Source organism: Oncorhynchus keta, chromosome 18, assembly GCF_023373465.1.
Source record: "Oncorhynchus keta strain PuntledgeMale-10-30-2019 chromosome 18, Oket_V2, whole genome shotgun sequence".
In the NCBI taxonomy this organism is placed as follows: domain Eukaryota; kingdom Metazoa; phylum Chordata; class Actinopteri; order Salmoniformes; family Salmonidae; genus Oncorhynchus; species Oncorhynchus keta.
In genome coordinates, this window is record NC_068438.1 from 29,085,597 (window position 1) to 29,103,866 (window position 18,270).

At 44.4% G+C, this 18,270-nt stretch overlaps 1 protein-coding gene and 1 long non-coding RNA gene across 7 annotated transcripts in view; one reads left to right on the forward strand and one right to left on the reverse strand.

Moving 5' to 3' along the window:
- The window catches only part of LOC118375293 (RNA-binding protein Musashi homolog 2-like), a 432,377-nt gene that overhangs the window by 79,110 nt on the left and 334,997 nt on the right, over nt 1–18,270 (forward strand). The window lies entirely within an intron of this gene.
- Nucleotides 12,563–13,379, reverse strand: LOC127908725 (uncharacterized). Its single transcript, XR_008068145.1, has 3 exons — nt 13,202–13,379; nt 12,922–13,121; nt 12,563–12,693 (listed from the first exon to the last, which is right to left on the reverse strand). It is a non-coding gene; the product is annotated as an uncharacterized LOC127908725 (long non-coding RNA).

Genomic DNA, 18,270 nt, shown 5'->3' on the forward strand with positions numbered 1-18,270 from the left:
CTCTCTGTCTGTCTGTCTGTCTGTCTGTCTGTCTGTCTGTCTGTCTGTCTGTCTGTCTGTCTGTCTGTCTGTCTCTCTCGCTCTCTCTCGCTCTCTCTCGCTCTCTCTCGCTCTCTCTCGCTCTCTCTCGCTCTCTCTCGCTCTCTCTCTCTGCTTCCTCCTCTGTCGCCTTTCCCTGGGCACTGTCCTGCTCTATGACTTTGCCACCACATGGAAAAAGTTCTAAATTTAGCCAAGGTTGTTGGTGTTTGTGTGTGGCTGTTTGCTCCGGCCCTGTGGAGTAATCATATACTAAAACCTCTAATACGTTAATGATTCAGCCACTGCTTGGGGTGCAAAGGAACCGTACTGCATCACATTCAGTGTTGGGCTTGATGTCTATATATTATATTCTCTCTCTATCCCCTCTAGTTGTGTGTGTGAGAGAGATGTGCCTTCTCCTGTTTTATTAGAACTTGTCACTGTAACAGAAGGCTGTTCATCTCATCAGTACGTCCGTGTGTGACTCTGTACCCCGACCCCTTGGTGGCAAAATCTTGTTTTTCTGTACAACATACCATCCATATATCACATAACACTATACTGTTTGGTCAACACACCCTCTGTATCCACATGCCCATTAAGAGCAGCGTCACAACGTATAGTTTACATGTTAGTTAGCGGATCTGTTATCCAGAGTGATGTGCAGTCTGTGTATAGAATGCTGACCAGCAGTAGGATTAAGGCCTGTGTAGTCTTCTTTCTGCTTGGTGGCTGTGATAAGTGGGAGGCAGGGCTACATGGCATCATGCTGTGGTTATCAGTGGTTCTTCTCCAGTATCTGAGCAGCAGCAGCAGACTATGGATGGACAGGACAGTGGTGCAGCTCAGAATAACCTGGTCATGGCTGACGGAGCCACAGCACCAGGCCGGCTCCAGCTAGCCTTCAGCAGAATTGGGGATTTGTCCGTATAAGGAGAATCAACCGCTCTGAGGGGCTACATGTGCTCTGCCTCTGATGTAGAGGTGTGTGTGTGTGTGTGTGTGTGTCCATGCACTGTGTCTGACCAATGAGATACACTATATATACAAAAGTATGTGGACACCTCTTCAAATTGGTGGATTTGGCAATTTCAGCAACACCTGTTGCTGACTGGTGTATACAATTGAGCACATAGCCATGCAATCTCCATAGACAAACATTTACAGTAGAACGACTTTACTGAAGAGCTCAGTGACTTTCAACGTGGCACCGTCATAGAATGCCACCTTTCCATCAGGTCAGTTCATCAAATTTCTGCCCTGCTAGAGCTGCCCCCGGTCAACTGTAAGTGCTGTTACTGTGACGTGGAAACGTCTAGGAGCAACAACGGCTCAGCATCGAAGTGGTAGGCCACACAATCTTACAATGGGGGAACGCCGAGTGCTGAAGCGCTTAGCGCTTAAAAATCTTCTGTCCTCTGTTGCAACACTCACTACTGAGTTCCAAACTGCCTCTGGAAGCGATGTCAGCACAATAACTGTTCGTCGGGAGCTTCATGAAATGGGTTGCTATGGCCAAGCGGCCACGCACAACCCTAAGATCGCAATGCCAAGCGTCGGCTGGAGGTGTGTAAAGCTCACCGACATTGGACTCTGGAGCAGTGGAAACGCGTTCTCTGGAGTGATGAATCACGCTTCACCATCTGGCAGTCCTGATGGTCGAATCTGGGTTTGGCGGACGCCAGGAGAATGCTACCTGCCCCAATGTAAAGTTTGGTGAAGGAGGAATAATGGTCTGTGGCTGTTTTTCATGGTTCGGGCAAGGCCCCTTAGTTCCAGTGAAGGGAAATCTTAACTCTACAGCATATAATGACATTCTAGACGATTCTGTGCTTCCATCTTTGTGGCAACAGTTTGGGGAAGGTCCTTTCCTGTTTTAGCATTACAATGCCACCGTGCACAAAGTGAGGTCAATATAGAAATGGTTTGTTGAGATCGGTGTTGAAGAACTTGACTGGTCTGCACAGATCCCTGACCTCAACCCCATCGAACACCTTTGGGATGAATTGGAAAACAGACTGCGAGCCAGGCCTAATCACCCAACGCCACACCTGAGAGCCTGGTTCCTCTCTAGGTTTCTTCCTAGGTTCCTGCCTTTCTGGGGAGTTTTTCCTAGCCACCGTGCTTCTACATCTGCATTGATTGCTGTTCGGGGTTTTAAGCTGGGTTTCTATATAGCACTTTGTGACATCGGCTGACGTTAAAATGGCTTTATAAATCAATTTGATTGATTAATCAGTGCCCGACCTCACCAATGCCCTTGTGGCTGAATGGAAGCAAGTCCTTGCAATGTTCCAACATCTAGTGGAAAGCCTTCCCAGTAGAGTGGAGGCTGTTATAGCTGCAAAGGGGGGACCAACTCCATATTAATGCCCATGATTTTTGAATGAGATGTTTGATGAGCAGGTGTCCACATACTTTTGGTCTTGTGGTGTAGCTTACACACATACACACCATATACACACTTGCCTGTTCTCATTGTCTCAGTGTAGCTGCTTGCAGGGGCTTTATAACGACATGTCATCAGGACTAATCAGTGTTGATCGCTGGGATGTTTCCTGAAAAGAAACTCAATAGTCAGGGTATTGGCTGGTGTCCAGCTCTAACAACTGATCTTGTGTTAGTTCTATTCAGAAGTACCTTTGGTAGTACTGAGTTCTTTAGCTCTGGGACAGTTGTGTTGCAGCTGCCTGGCACAAGTTATTTTGAGGCAATGTCAGGCTTTGGAAAGCACTTAATCCTGGGAGCTAAGCCATCCACCTCACTCTTACCCTTACCTTAGCTTGCTCAGCATCCACCTCACCTTAGCTTGCTCTGCTGGAGCAGAACAGGAGAGGACGAGGATACACTTTCACTTCGGCCTCTAATACGGTGTGGGGGCATACGATGTGCCTTGTATGAAGACAAACAGTTACAGCTCGCCTCAGCCCGAAACCCAAACACCGTCTTCAGGGAGCGCTAACGATGCAGTTAGCCATGAGGCTTACGCTGCCCAGTCATGTCCTTTAAGACCTTTCTCTCTCTAGCCCGCTCTCGCACTCTGTCTCTGTGTGTGTGCATTCACACAGATTATTTTACAACAGCATTGTCTTGAGTTTTGCTGAGTGGACCAAAAATCGCCCCAGCCACACAACAGGTAAAAGGAGCTGGAGTGGCTAAGCACTGTGCTGCTGCTGCTGCCTGCCTCCCAGGTGAAACTGCACCATTTAGCTCCACCATTCAGCTAGCAGAAGATGCAGAGCAGACAATGTCCTCTGCAACCCCTCGACAGCTCTCTGTTAGGATTTTAACGAGGGAACAGCTTATTATAGCCAAGGTAGGAAACAACACCACTTCGCTGATCTTCAATTCAGGGCTCCACAAGGGTGCGTGACTGTGTGGCCATGCACACCTCCAACTCCAACTCAATCATCAAGAATGCAGATGACACAACAGAAGTAGGTCAGAAGAGGACTGGCCACCCCTCATAGCCTGGTTCCTCTCTAGGTTTCTTCCTAGGTTCTTGCCTTTCTAGAGATAGTTTCCAAGCCACTGTGCTTCTACATCTGCGTTGCTTGCTGTTTGGGGTTTTAGGCTGGGTTTCTGGATCGAACTTTGTGACATCAACTGATGTAAAAATGGCTTTATAAGTACATTTGATTGATTGATTGATAGACCTGATTACCAGCAATGACGAGACAGCCTATAGGAAGGAGGTGAGGGCCCTGGGAGAATAGTGCCAGGAAAATAACTGACTCAATGTCAACAAAAGGAGCTGATCGAGGACTTCCGGAAACAGCAGAGGGAGCAAGCCCCTATCCACATCGACGGGACAGTAGTGGAGAGGGTAGTAAGTTTTACGTTCCTCGGCGTACACATCACTGACAAACTGAAATGGTCCACCCACACAGACAGCGTGGTGAAAAGGGCGCAACATCGCCTCTTCAACCTCAGGAGGCTGAAGAAATGTGCCCCTAAAACCCTCACAAACTTTTACAGATGCACAATTGAGAGCATCCTGTCGGGCTGTGTCATCGCCTAGTACGGCAACTGCACCGCCCGCAACCGCAGGGCTCTCCAGATGGTGGTGCGGTCTGCCCAATGAATCACTAGCCTCCAGGACACCCATAACCCCCCATGTCACAGGAAGGCCAAAAAGATCATCAAGGACAACAACCACCCGAGCCACTGCCTGTTCACCCCGCTATCATCCAGAAGGCGAGGACAGTACAGGTGCATCAAAGCTGGGATCGAGAGACTGAAAAACAGCTTCTATCTCAAGGCCATCAGACTGTTAAATAGCCATCACTAGCCAGCTTTCACCCGGTTACGCAACACTGCACCTTAGAGGCTGCTGCCCCATATACATAGACATGGAACCACTGGCCACTTTAATAATGGAACAGTAGTCACACTGCTTTACTCATCTCATATGTATATTCTGTATTCTATTTTACTGTATTCTGGTCAATGCCAGTCCGACATTACTCGATCTAACGTTTTATATATTTCTTAATTCTGTTCTTTTACTTTTAGATTTGTGTGTATTGTTGTGAATTGTTAGATACTACTGCACTGTTGGAGCTAGGAACACAAACATTTCCCTACACCCACAATAACATTTGCTAAATATGTGTATGTGACAATAACATTTGATTTGAAGTCCTTTCTTATTTTAACTGATCTATTTAGACAAGCCTGAGCAATATTTTGTTGGTTTATTTTAGTTAGATTGTCCAGGAAACAGGTAATGTTTTTACGTTTCTGAGGTTGAACATTCAAATGTCTCTGTCCACCTTGGTCGCTGAACCAAAGCACGGAGGGGAGTGGAAAGGACACTAGTCTGTCAGGTCTTGCGATGAGGGATTGTAAAACCTGGTATACTAATAATTTGGTTTTGGCAGTCAAGTGTAGAAGATGAAATGAGGAAAAAGAAGAGCCGCCTCCCAGGGGGTTATTGTGGGAAGAGTGTCTGCTGTCCTAAATACATATATTCAGAAATATTTCAGTCATGATTCAAACAGCAAACCTGATGGGTATCTGCTTTCACTCTGTTCAGTGTGCCGGTATAACAAGAAAGAATACATCCACACTCCAAGTTTAGAGGCAAGTATCAGTAGCAGCCAGGCACCTTAGTGACGTGGACTATTTGTAGCGTTTCAGGCAAACGAATACTGTACCATACAATTTGCCATAACACGTTCTCCATACACAACAAGGAGTGTAAGTGGGAGAAACAAGCGCTGAGACAGAAAAATCAATGGGCAGGGTTGAGGGCAGCGGGGATTGACAAGAGCTAACTCTCTCACACGCTCACTGCCTCAAGGACTCTGTCAAACAGAGAGAGATCTGAGAGTCTCCTTGGAAGCTTTTCATATACATAATGTGTTCTGTTTGCATCCTTATGGTTGTTAAGTGGTTGGTCGTGTGTTATAGCTTGTTCACTCTTCCCACACACACACTTAAGGTCTCTTCTTTCTGTTTCATTTAGCCTATTTACAACCATGAGGTCCTTTTGAGATGAGAATCCCTTTCAAAGGAGACCAGGTTAACCTCTGGGATATTCGGGACGGTAGCGTCCCACCTCGCCAACAGCCAGTGAAATTGCAGGGCGTCAAGTTCAAAACAACAGAAATCTCATAATTTAATTTCCTCAAACATACAAGTATTTTACACCATTCAAAAAGGCTTTACGACGAAAGCACACCAAACGATTATGTTAGGTCAGTACCCAGTCACAGAAAAACACAGCCATTTTTCCAGCCAAAGAGAGGAGTCACAAAAAATCTTCATCAGATGACACTCATAGGACTTCATGTTACACAATACATGTATGTTTTGTTCGATAAAGTTCATATTTATATCCAAAAATCTCAGTTTACATTGGCGCGTTACGTTCAGTAATGTTTTGCTTCCAAAACATCCTGTGATTTTGCAGAGAGCCACATCAATTGACAGAAATACGCATCATAAATGTTGATGAAAATACAAGTATTATGCATGGAACTTAAGATAAACTTCTCCTTAATGCAAACGCTGTGTCAGATTTCAAAAAAGCTTTACCAAAAGAGCACACCATGCAATTATCTGAGTACAACAAAACAAGCCTTACAGATATCCGCCATGTTGTGGAGTCAACAGAAGTCAGAAATAGCATTATAAATATTCACTTACCTTTGATGATCTTCATCAGAATGCACTCCCAGGAATCCCAGTTCCACAATTAATTTTGGATTTGTTCGATAAAGTCCATCATTTATGTCCAAATACCTCCTTTTTGTTTGCACGTTTAGTACACAATCCAAACTCACGAGGCGCGGGCAAGTCCAGGTGAAAGTTCAGACGAAAACTCATATTACAGTTCGTAGAAACATGTCAAACGAAGTATAGAATCAATCTTTAGGATGTTTTTATCATAAATCTTCTTTATTGTTTCAACTGGAGAATTCCTTTGTCTGTAGAAATGCAATGGAACGCAGGTCGCTTTCACGTGAGCGCATGTGATCAGCTCATGGCCCTCTGCCAGACCCCTAACTCAATCAGCTCTCATTCCCCCCTCCTCACAGAAGCCTCAAACAAGGTTCTAAAGACTGTTGACGTCTAGTGGAAGCCGTAGGAAGTGCAATATGACCCCATAGACACTGTATGTTCGATAGGCAATGAAAACTACAAACCTCAGATTTCCCACTTCCTGGTTGGATTTGTTTCTCAGGTTTTTGCCTGCCATATGAGTTATGTTATACTCACAGACATCATTCAAACTGGTTTAGAATCTTCAGAGTGTTTTCTATCCAAATCTACTAATAATATGCATATATTAGCAACTGGGCCTGAGTAGCATGCAGTTTACTCTGGGCACTGTATTCATCCAAGCTACTCAATACTGCCCCCCAGTCGCAAAGAAGTTAAGAAGGCAGCTCCAACAGTCCATGTACATCATTCCAGTCATCCATGCTGTCAGGAGAGAATAACAGACTAATGGGAGACAGACTCACTCTGTGAAGTCTAATTGATACAGAGGTAGAATAGCTCTTTGGACAGGTGTGGACTTGAACATTCCCTGTCCTGCCATCCACTGCCTCCTACCTGATGCAGTAAACATCCCGGCCAATTTAAAGAGCTTCAGTCTCTTATAGAGTGCTGGTAGATTATGAATTCATTTTTGTAGCTGAATAAAAGGGGGGAATGTAAACATGAAGTCATTAACTGAATATGAATCACTATAGCTTTTGTCCTGACTATGAATCATTTACTTGGCAATCCCTTCGCTGTGTGGTGCAATCCCTTTGGTGTCATTCAAGAACCGGCTGAATGCACACAAGTGGGCGTGTGAAACTACTCACGCATGCGCACACACAATACACAAACACAGGTGATGGTTTAGCTGGGTTTTGATGGGCAGGTTGGCAGTCTCCTCCCTCTTCTACAACTGTCACATATGTTGGTTAACACTCTGCTGCCGGGATAACGAGCTCCTCTTTTAGTGTCTCACTGGTAGAATGTACATCATTTGGAAGGCAGATTCCACAGCCATGTTCTTTTTGTAATCCAAAGAGATCACATCGGATTTGAATCCCGGTTCTGTCAGATTTTCCCTGTCATCCCTGGGAGAGCATACAAGATCCATGACTGATTAATTCCTCTTTAAAGGGGCAATCAGCAGTTGAGCCAAGTTTGGTAAATAGTGATGGGCCTGAAGAAATTTAACCACTCTCAAATTCATAAATTGCGCTGTGCAGGGACTGACCATCTATGATATCAAAATGATTTGTTTGTTTAAATTTACTTTGTTTACAAACATTGGAGATAAACAAGCTTTTATTTGGGGTTCTGATAGGGTACGAAGTTGAAGTTTTCTCATGAAGCATTTAGAAGTGATATTCTTCAAGAATCGTTGTGTACACATCATTCATTTAGAAGTTACATACTGCAAGAATCAATGGGTACACATCATTCATTTAGAAGTTACATACTGCAAGAATCAATGGGTACACATCATTCATTTAGAAGTTACATACTGCAAGAATCAATGGGTACACATCATTCATTTAGAAGTTGAAAAATGAATGTTGTAAAACTGACCATTTCTCCTTTAAGTGATGGCCCTCCAATACTTTTGGATATAAATAAATATTTTTCAAAATCTCTTTCCCTCACATTAGTGTGTGTCCTGTTGTGCCAGCCAGCTTGTTCTTTGCTATTCTAACGCCTAGTTCTTCTTTAGTTGTGTCAAGGTAAACAGTTTGATCAAGTGAACCAGTCCATATGAACGCGGAGAGGTGTATTAAACCAATTCACCATGGACCGTTTGTTTTGATATCGGGCCTGCTCTTTCTCTCTCTCTCCCCTCTCTGACCTTCATGTCACCATGGTAATTAGTATGCTCAGACAAAGGTGTGCCCCGTGGAACCCGACTCCACCGCCCTTCATTAGCGAGGTCACTTCCTGGAGTGGACGTCCGCGGCGTGGACCCTGGAGTCAGGCCCGCCCGACAGCTTATGACACCCCCCCCCCCTATGAAGTGTAATGCCCTCCTATTGGTATTCCCTTCAGCACTCTGTTCTGCTCTGTACTGTTCTGCTCTGCCAGGGATCCAGCCACCAGGTAAATGTCCAAGGGCTGTTTGTTTAGCTGGTGCTGTCACCACTAATATATGTGCACAGGGGGCAGCTTTAGAAAATGTCAGTGCTCTGGCCTTTCTACCCCAGTGTCAGCAGGCGAGAGTTGGAAGGAAAGCAGGGTGGAATGGAAGGAAGTAAGCCTAGTAGACCTGGTTGTTGTTCACAGGAGCTATACTGGCACCTCTCTTTCCATTTTCTTTATGGTTAGACTGTGCAGCTGAATATGGAACAGACAGAGCAACACTTAGTCACATTGGTCCAAGGGAGAAATAGAAAGGAATTGACACTATGTTAAACGGGATTATTTTTAGTGGGTTGTTGTAAATGTTACTGCTTCAAAATATACAGTTTGAGTGTTAGCATTTGGAGCTTTTGGCAGTCAATTATTATAGCTGATTATTTTAGCGAGGGCTTTTCTGAAAAATTATTGTATACACATATGTTCACCCAAATAGAGCTTGATGAAAGTGTTAATAAGGGAATAGTCCCTAAAGGTATCCTTCTTGTCACTGTGGAAGCGATGCTGCACAGCACTGAGCTGGATGAGCAATCTGCTGTTCCCTCATTTCATCTGGTTTGCATGCTAGAGAGAATTAGGTAATTGGCATTTATGCAGAACAAAGGACATCTGCTCTCAAGTACTGTAGAACCAAATCTGTACATTGTGTCTACTATAGGGTTATATATGCATGTTTGTCTGTCTTATTCAAGGATATGTGTGCAAATGTTCATTTTAAATAGGTTTGTGCATTTAAGTGTGTACGTGCGTAGATGGGCACAATATATTTTGAGCAGTTCAAGTCCATATGGAGGATGAAGATGTATAAAGGGAAAGGGGGATACCTAGTCAGTTGTACAACTGAATGCATTCAACTGAAATGTGTCTTCTGCGTTTAACCCAACCCCTCTGAATCACCCGGGGAACAGTGGGTTAACTGCCTTTCTCAGGGGCAGAACAAATGATTTTTTACCTTACGGGGATTTGATCCAGCAACTTTTCGCTTACTGGCCCAACGCTCTAACCACTAGGCTACAGTACAGTGCCTTCAGAAAGATTTCACGACCCTTGAATTGAGATCGTGTCATTGGCCTTCAGACAATACCTCATAATGTCAAAGTCAAATTGGTTTTTTGTTGGGTTTTTTTCTTCTTCAAATTAATGAAATTTAAAGCTGAAATGTCTTGAGTCAATAAGTATTCAACCCCATAGTTATTACAAGCCTAGATATGTTCAGGAGCAAACATGTGCTTAACCAGAAGGGGACTAGGGTTCCAATTTGGGAACACCCCCCACGTTCAGCTGGAAGGTGGCGCATGGAACGCAAAAATATTCCTAAAAATATTTAACCTCCGCACATTAACAAGTCCAATGGCTCAAATGAAAGATAAACACCTTGTTTATCTACCCAGCAAGTCAGATTTCTAAAATGTTTTACGGCGAAAACATAGCACATATTTATGTCAAACCACCACCGAAGACACAGCTAATTTGCATAGCCAAGTTGAAAAAAATATGCAATCAACAAACGCAGGATTAAAAGAAAAATAATGCACTAACCTTTTGAAATCTTCATCAGATGACAGTAATATAACATGTTACACAGTACAGTATATGTTTTTTTCAATAATATGCTATATATATCCATAAATCTCTGTTTACAATGATGCATCATTCAAAAAATGCTACTCAAATGTCCTGAGAAATGACGATAGCTCCGGCAGAGAACGTCAGCTAACAAGGAATACACATCATAAACTTTGACTAAATATGCATGTTCTACATATATATAGTTAGATACACTTCTTTTGAATGCAATCGCTATGTTACAGTTATTTTTAACATTAGAGGTTTTGTTCACTAGGCTATACTATGAGTCGGCGCTCAAAAAGTAGCATTATGGCTCCTCTATCTTGGAGTCCACACAAACCCAAATTTACCACATAAATATTCCCTTACCTTTGCTGTTCTTCCATCAGAACACCTGGAAGGAATTATACTTACCAAAAACAGCGTTTAGTTTTGCAGTCTGTGTCTTTCGGTTCTCAAACACGACACATTTCGGTTGAAATGTAGCCAAAAGTCAAGTGGATGCATTTACAAAATTTCAAACTTACATATTATATGTCGACTAAACTTATCAAACTGAGTTCATAATCAAGCTTTAACATGTTATAAAGGTGTACAGCAATCTTGTGAGGACGAACAGAAACGCATGCATTGTATAATCGATCTTGGAAAAAGACAGGACCGGAGCAGAGCGCGTCATAAAAGTGACCTGTTTTTCCACCATTGGGGGCGTGAACGAAAGTTTTGTCTGGGCCCGCCAAAACTTCCTCAGTGGTAGGGAGGCGCGATTCTCACAATGAGAAGCCCCATTGAAAGCTGAGATCAGCGCTGAAGACAGAGAGTCTGTTCCCAGACCTGTAAGTGCTTGGGTAGGGTGGGGGCGATGACGTCAAAGTTGGGCCAACTTTTCTGATGACAAGAGAGAGTTTGGGAGAATGACTGCCCTGAGAGTTCTGCTTTACATACAGACATAATTTAAACGGTTTTAGAAGCTTTAGATGGTTTTCTATTCAATAATATTTTTTATTTGCATATATTAGAAACTTTTGACAAAAAAAAGATGTTTACTATGGGCACGCAATTACTCCAGCGGGGGCAGTAGACAGCCCTATCCCCATTAACAAGTCACATAATAAGTTGACTCACTCTGTACAATAATAGTCTTAACATGATTTTTGAATGACTACCTCATCTCTGTACCCCACACATACAATTATCTGTTGAGCAGTACATTTCAAACACAGATTCAACCACACAGACCAGGGAAGAAGGACACCTGTTGTTTGATGGGTAAAGAAAAAAGCAGACATTGAATATCCTTTTGAGCATGGTGAAGTTATTCATTAATTACACTATATCAATACATCCAGTCACTACAAAGATAAAGGCGTCCTTCCTAACTCAGTTGCCGGAGAGGAAGGAAACCGTTTCAGGGATTTCATTATGAGGTCAATGGTAACTTCAAAACAGTTATAGAGTTTAAAGGCTGTGATAGGAGAAAACTGAGGATGGATCAACATCATTGTAGTTACTCCACAATACTAACCTAAATGACAGAGTGAAAATAAGGAATCCTGTACAAAATACAAATATTCCAAAACATGCATCTTGTTTGCAATACGGAACTTAAGTAAAACATGTGGCAAAGAAATGCAATGTATGTCCTGAAAGCAAAGCATTATGTTTGGGGAAAACACAACACTTCACTGAGTACCACTCTTCATATTTCCAAGCATGGTGGTGGCTGCATCATGTTATGGGTATGCTTGGCAAGGACTAGGTAGTTTAAAAAAATAAACAGAATAGAGCTAAGCACAGACAAAATCCTAGTTGAACCTGGTTCAGTCTACTTTCCAACAGACACTGGGAGACATTCATATTTCAGCAGGACAATAACCTAAAACACAAGGCCAAATATACACTGGAGTTACTTGTTCCTGAGTGGCCTAGTTACAGTTTTGACTTAAGTCGGAATATAAATCTATGACAAAACTCTAGCAATAATGAACAACCAACTTCCCAGAGCTTGAAGAATGTTAAAAATAATAATGTGATACATATTGTACAATCCAGGCATTCAAATATCTTAGAGACTTACTCAGAAAGACCCCCAGCTGTAATCACTCTTAGAGACTTACCTACAAAAGACTCCCAGCTGTAATCACTGTTAGAGACTTACCCAGAAAGACTCCCAGCTGTAATCACTCTTAGAGACTTACCTACAAAAGACTCCCAGCTGTAATCACTGTTAGAGACTTACCCAGAAAGACTCCCAGCTGTAATCACTCTTAGAGACTTACCCAGAAAGACTCCACTCCCAGCTGTAATCACTCTTAGAGACTTACCTAGAAAGACTCCCAGCTGTAATCACTCTTAGAGACTTACCCAGAAAGACTCCCAGCTGTAATCACTCTTAGAGACTTACCCAGAAAGACTCCCAGCTGTAATCACTCTTAGAGACTTACCCAGAAAGACTCCCAGCTGTAATCACTCTTAGAGACTTACCTAGAAAGACTCCCAGCTGTAATCACTCTGGCAGTTCCAGAGGCTAACAGAGACCTGGTTTAAAAAAATAAACAGAATAACACCACGTGGGTTAGAGACTTACCCAGAAAGACTCCCAGCTGTAATCACTCTTAGAGACGTACCCAGAAAGACTCCCAGCTGTAATCACTCTTAGAGACTTACCCAGAAAGACTCCACTCCCAGCTGTAATCACTCTTAGAGACTTACCCAGAAAGACTCCCAGCTGTAATCACTCTTAGAGACTTACCCAGAAAGACTCCCAGCTGTAATCACTCTTAGAGACTTACCCAGAAAGACTCCCAGCTGTAATCACTCTTAGAGACTTACCCAGAAAGACTCCCAGCTGTAATCACTCTTAGAGACTTACCCAGAAAGACTCCCAGCTGTAATCACTCTTAGAGACTTACCTAGAAAGACTCCCAGCTGTAATCACTCTTAGAGACTTACCCAGAAAGACTCCCAGCTGTAATCACTCTTAGAGACGTACCCAGAAAGACTCCCAGCTGTAATCACTCTTAGAGACTTACCCAGAAAGACTCCCAGCTGTAATCACTCTTAGAGACTTACCCAGAAAGACTCCCAGCTGTAATCACTCTTAGAGACTTACCCAGAAAGACTCCCAGCTGTAATCACTCTTAGAGACTTACCCAGAAAGACTCCCAGCTGTAATCACTCTTAGAGACTTACCCAGAAAGACCCCCAGCTGTAATCACTCTTAGAGACTTACCCAGAAAGACTCCCAGCTGTAATCACTGTCAAAGGTGATTCTTACATGTATTGACTCAGGGGGTGTGTGAATACTTATGTCAATTATATATTTCTCTATTTTATTTTAAAAATATATTTGCATGTTGCATATTTGCATGTTTTAATTGTGTAGTTATTGGGTGTAGATGGGTGAAAAAACCCACTTGAATCCATTTTGAATTCAGGTTGTAACATAGGGCTGTCAAACAAATTCCATGGAGGGCCGAGTGTTTCCTTTAAATTAATACCTAGACAACCAGGTGAGGGGAGTTCACTAATTAGTGACCTTAATTCATCAATCAAGTACAAGGTAGGAGTGAAAATCCACAGACACTCTGCCCTCTGTGGAATGAGTTTGCCACGTGCTTTAACACAACAAAATGTGGAATAAGTCTGAATACTTTTTTAAGGGCATTGTATGTCACCGTGTCTGTCAGTGGCGCCAGTCTGAAGTTTCATCTAGTCAAAATGCTCAAATATGATATAGGGAGCAGTGAGGTCTGAGAATCTGCCAGAAACACTCTGAAATTACTCACCCAAAATATTGCACCCAGTCCATGCCACGCGGAACATCTTTTCTCCATGTCATTACACAGCGCAGTAATCCAAGACTGAGAGGGGGCCTTTTCCCTGGTTAATGGGGGCCATTAGCCATGTGGGTTTATGCCTCAGAGAAAGAGAGAGGGAGAAAGGTTAGCGAGAGAGAGAGACATATAACTGAGCCTGGACTGGCTTTGAACAAGCCTTATCAGACTAAAGCAGGGTCCTGTGTTGACAGTGTAAACCAATCAGACCACATGTCTATGACTACTTCCATTAATGACAGCAGGCTGTTTGAGTTCATATATTCTCCCAAGTCAGATGTATTTTTTCAGCTGATATCGCCCTGAGACGGATGTTAAATTACTGCCGCAGAGAATCATTTCGACTGATGTTTTTGTGTGGGTACTGTAGAGTGGAGCAGGGTAGGACATACATGCCACTGAACATGTTTCCCAAGGTGAAATGAAATATTCATTCTTTTCTCAGCTCTTAATTTATGTTGAGAAATGTATCAAAGCCACAAAGAATATTTGTGATGATAATTAGCATGGGTTTGTTCTCTTCTGATTGTTGGTTTTGCTTTGGTCATAGGTTGTTTTGATCCGTTTTGTGTTTGATGTAAGCCTTCATTTAACTTGCTGCTGGTCAATATTTTAATAGGAAATCCTTTTTCTAATCAACATAACGTAAAATATACAGTCTGTCATTCTAGTTCTAACAATCAAAAGTCAATCAGAAGGCTAACATTAAGCCTCTTGTATGTTATATTTTGAGAAAACAGATGTTCCCCAGTGGCAAACAGCTCTATCTGCTGGTTGCTCCAGATAACCTGAATAGCTGTGTGTGTAGAGTGTGTTTGTATATCCAAGTGGGCCCATTACATGGAGTGATCTCCACTCTCCACTCCATGTGTGTTAGAAAGTCGGGGCGAACCTGGCTCTCTGAAGGTGTGTGTGGTAGAAACCCCGTCCCAGGCTAACAGGGAACTCAGAGCCAGGCAGGAAGTGTTCTGGACAGGCGGGACGAGAAAACATATGCAGTTTTGGTTAGCAAGGCCACGGTTGGCATTTAGAGAAAACACACGGGCTACCCAGACCAGGCCAGAACCACATGGCTTCACAGGCCAGAGAGGGAGAGAGATGGGTTTCGCAGGCCAGAGAGGGAGAGAGATGGGTTTCGCAGGCCAGAGAGGGAGAGAGATGGGTTTCGCAGGCCAGAGAGGGAGAGAGATGGGTTTCGCAGGCCAGAGAGGGAGAGAGATGGGTTTCGCACGCCAGAGAGGGAGAGAGATGGGTTTCGCAGGCCAGAGAGGAGAGAGATGGGTTTCAAACAAAGCCAGAGAGGAGAGAGATGGGTTTCAATTAATACCAGGCCAGAGAGGGAGAAAGATGGGTTTCATCAGGCCAGAGAGGAGAGAGATGGGTTTCGCAGGCCAGAGCCCTCTGGGAGAGAGATGGGTTTCGCAGGCCAGAGAGGGAGAGAGATGGGTTTCGCAGGCCAGAGAGGGAGAGAGATGGGTTTCGCAGGCCAGAGAGGGAGAGAGATGGGTTTCGCAGGCCAGAGAGAGAGAGAGATGGGTTTCGCAGGCCAGAGAGGGAGAGAGATGGGTTTCGCAGGCCAGAGAGGGAGAGAGATGGGTTTCGCAGGCCAGAGAGGGAGAGAGATGGGTTTCGCAGGCCAGAGAGAGAGAAAAGATAGAGAACAGAGAGTGCTTCTCCACAAGGACAGCCTCTCTGGTATCTGGAGATGCTGAGGCCTGCTTCTCCACAAGGACAGCCTCTCTGGTATCTGGAGATGCTAAGGCCTGCTTCTCCACAAGGACAGCCTCTCTGTGATCTGGAGATGCTAAGGCCTGCTTCTCCACAAGGACAGCCTCTCTGTGATCTGGAGATGCTGAGGCCTGCTTCTCCACAATGTAACAGTTTTGACTTGAGGTTATTATTTATAGGGGTGCCAGGTAGGTTGTGCCTACCAGAGAAAACATTGGTTTCTCCTTTTAGTTTGGGTGGGAATGAGTCCCATCTGGTCCGTCAAGTCTACACCAATACAAAGGACTTATGAAAAAGTCAGGATGGAAATAAACTTTTCATAAACCCTTAAAACATTGGAAAGAACTTCAAAAACAACTATATTCTGTTGCGTGGGTTGTATTAGCAAAACAATGATTACACACACAGTAATAATATCACAATGAGTTCTGGTTCCTCCAGAAATGTCCTGTACCTCGGGCCTAAAAGAGTCCAGCCCGGTAAAGGAGTTCAGTGAACTCAAGTGACTTTTGTCACGCAATGTTTGTCCGTTCAGGTGTGTGTTGGATCCGTGTAGCGTAAACCCAGTATTAAACATACAATCAATATAACAATTACTTTACCACAGAACTTTAAAGCGGATCAACTCTTAATTAAGTCCTCAACTACAACTAACTACATAAATCACAGTATACATCACATCCAAACAAATGAAATACCGTATACAAAAAGGTGGTAGTCAGTCAGGTCAGTCAGACAATCCAATCCAGGCCAGAGAGGGAATAGATCTCCAGCCAGAGAGGGAGAAAGGCCAGGCCGAAGAACAGAGAGGTGTAGTCCAGGGACGCAAAGAGTGGATCCGATCCTGGGTAAACTCTCTTAGGCTACAAAATACACGTTTAACGGCAACAAAACAAACGGAATAGAGAAGCTTCGGAACTGAGGGTTGAACACATCCTCATGCACGTCTCCATCACAACCCCCCTTTCGCACAGCTGATGCTGGCTATTTAATTGGGAATTAAAGGGAAAGCGCCCTATTGGAAGGAGCTGCACTGAGACGGTTCAGAAAAATTCAGGGCCGTCACAACAAGGACAGCCTCTCTGGTATCTGGAGATGCTGAGGCCTGCTTCTCCACAAGGACAGCCTCTCTGGTATCTGGAGATGCTAAGGCCTGCTTCTCCACAAGGACAGCCTCTCTGTGATCTGGAGATGCTGAGGCCTGCTTCTCCACATGGGCAGCCTCTCTGTGATCTGGAGACGCTGAGGCCTGCTGAGGCCTGCTTCTCCACAAGGACAGCCTCTCTGTGATCTGGAGCCGCTGAGGCCTGCTTCTCCACAAGGACAGCCTCTCTGTGATCTGGAGATGCTGAGGCCTGCTTCTCCACAAGGACAGCCTCTCTGTGATCTCGAGCCGCTGAGGCCTGCTTCTCCACAAGGACAGCCTCTCTGGTATCTGGAGATGCTGAGGCCTGCTTCTCCACAAGGACAGCCTCTCTGTGATCTGGAGACGCTGAGGCCTGCTTCTCCACATGGACAGCCTCTCTGTGATCTGGAGACGCTGAGGCCTGCTTCTCCACAAGGACAGCCTCTCTGGTATCTGGAGATGCTGAGGCCTGCTTCTCCACAAGGACAGCCTCTCTGTGATCTGGAGACGCTGAGGCCTGCTTCTCCACATGGACAGCCTCTCTGTGATCTGGAGACGCTGAGGCCTGCTTCTCCACATGGACAGCCTCTCTGTGATCTGGAGATGCTGAGACCTGCTTCTCCACAAGGACAGCCTCTCTGTGATCTGGAGACGCTGAGGCCTGCTTCTCCACATGGACAGCCTCTCTGTGATCTGGAGACGCTGAGGCCTGCTTCTCCACAAGGACAGCCTCTCTGTGATCTGGAGATACTGAGACCTGCTGAGGCCTGCTTCTCCACAAGGACAGCCTATCACCACACCCAGCAGCACAATCACTAGCTCGTCCCTGTTTTGTTTAGTAAGAAGGAAGAATAGGTGATGTTTGTAGTTGTAGTGGTCCATCCACAGGCTCTGTGACTGGGTATCTGGTGGTAACATTGAAGGGGATATGAAGATGGTGAAGGTTATTGGTTGTGTTGAGAGGGGATCAGTGGGGTAGCTGACTTGTAGGGATTTAAGATGTACCCCTGCTTATGTACTGTATGACCTGTAACTGAAATATAGCGTGTACATTTAAAGTGAAGTCGAGCTAAACATGTCTGCCATCGACAGGCATTATGTTCTGGTGAAGGTAAATCATCTCTATCCTAATTTGATCAATGGCCAGATGAATCCCCCTCCCCCAGGCCCTACAGAGGTACAGGAGGAGACGGATTCTTATCTCTCTCTCGGTCTCTGTCGCTCTCTCTCTGTCTCGCTCTCTCTCTGTCTCGCTCTCTCTCTGTCTCGCTCTCTCTCTGTCTCGCTTTCTCTCTGTCTCGCTCTCTCTCTGTCTCGCTCTCTCTGTCTCGCTCTCTCTGTCTCGCTCTCTCTCTGTCTCGCTCTCTCTCT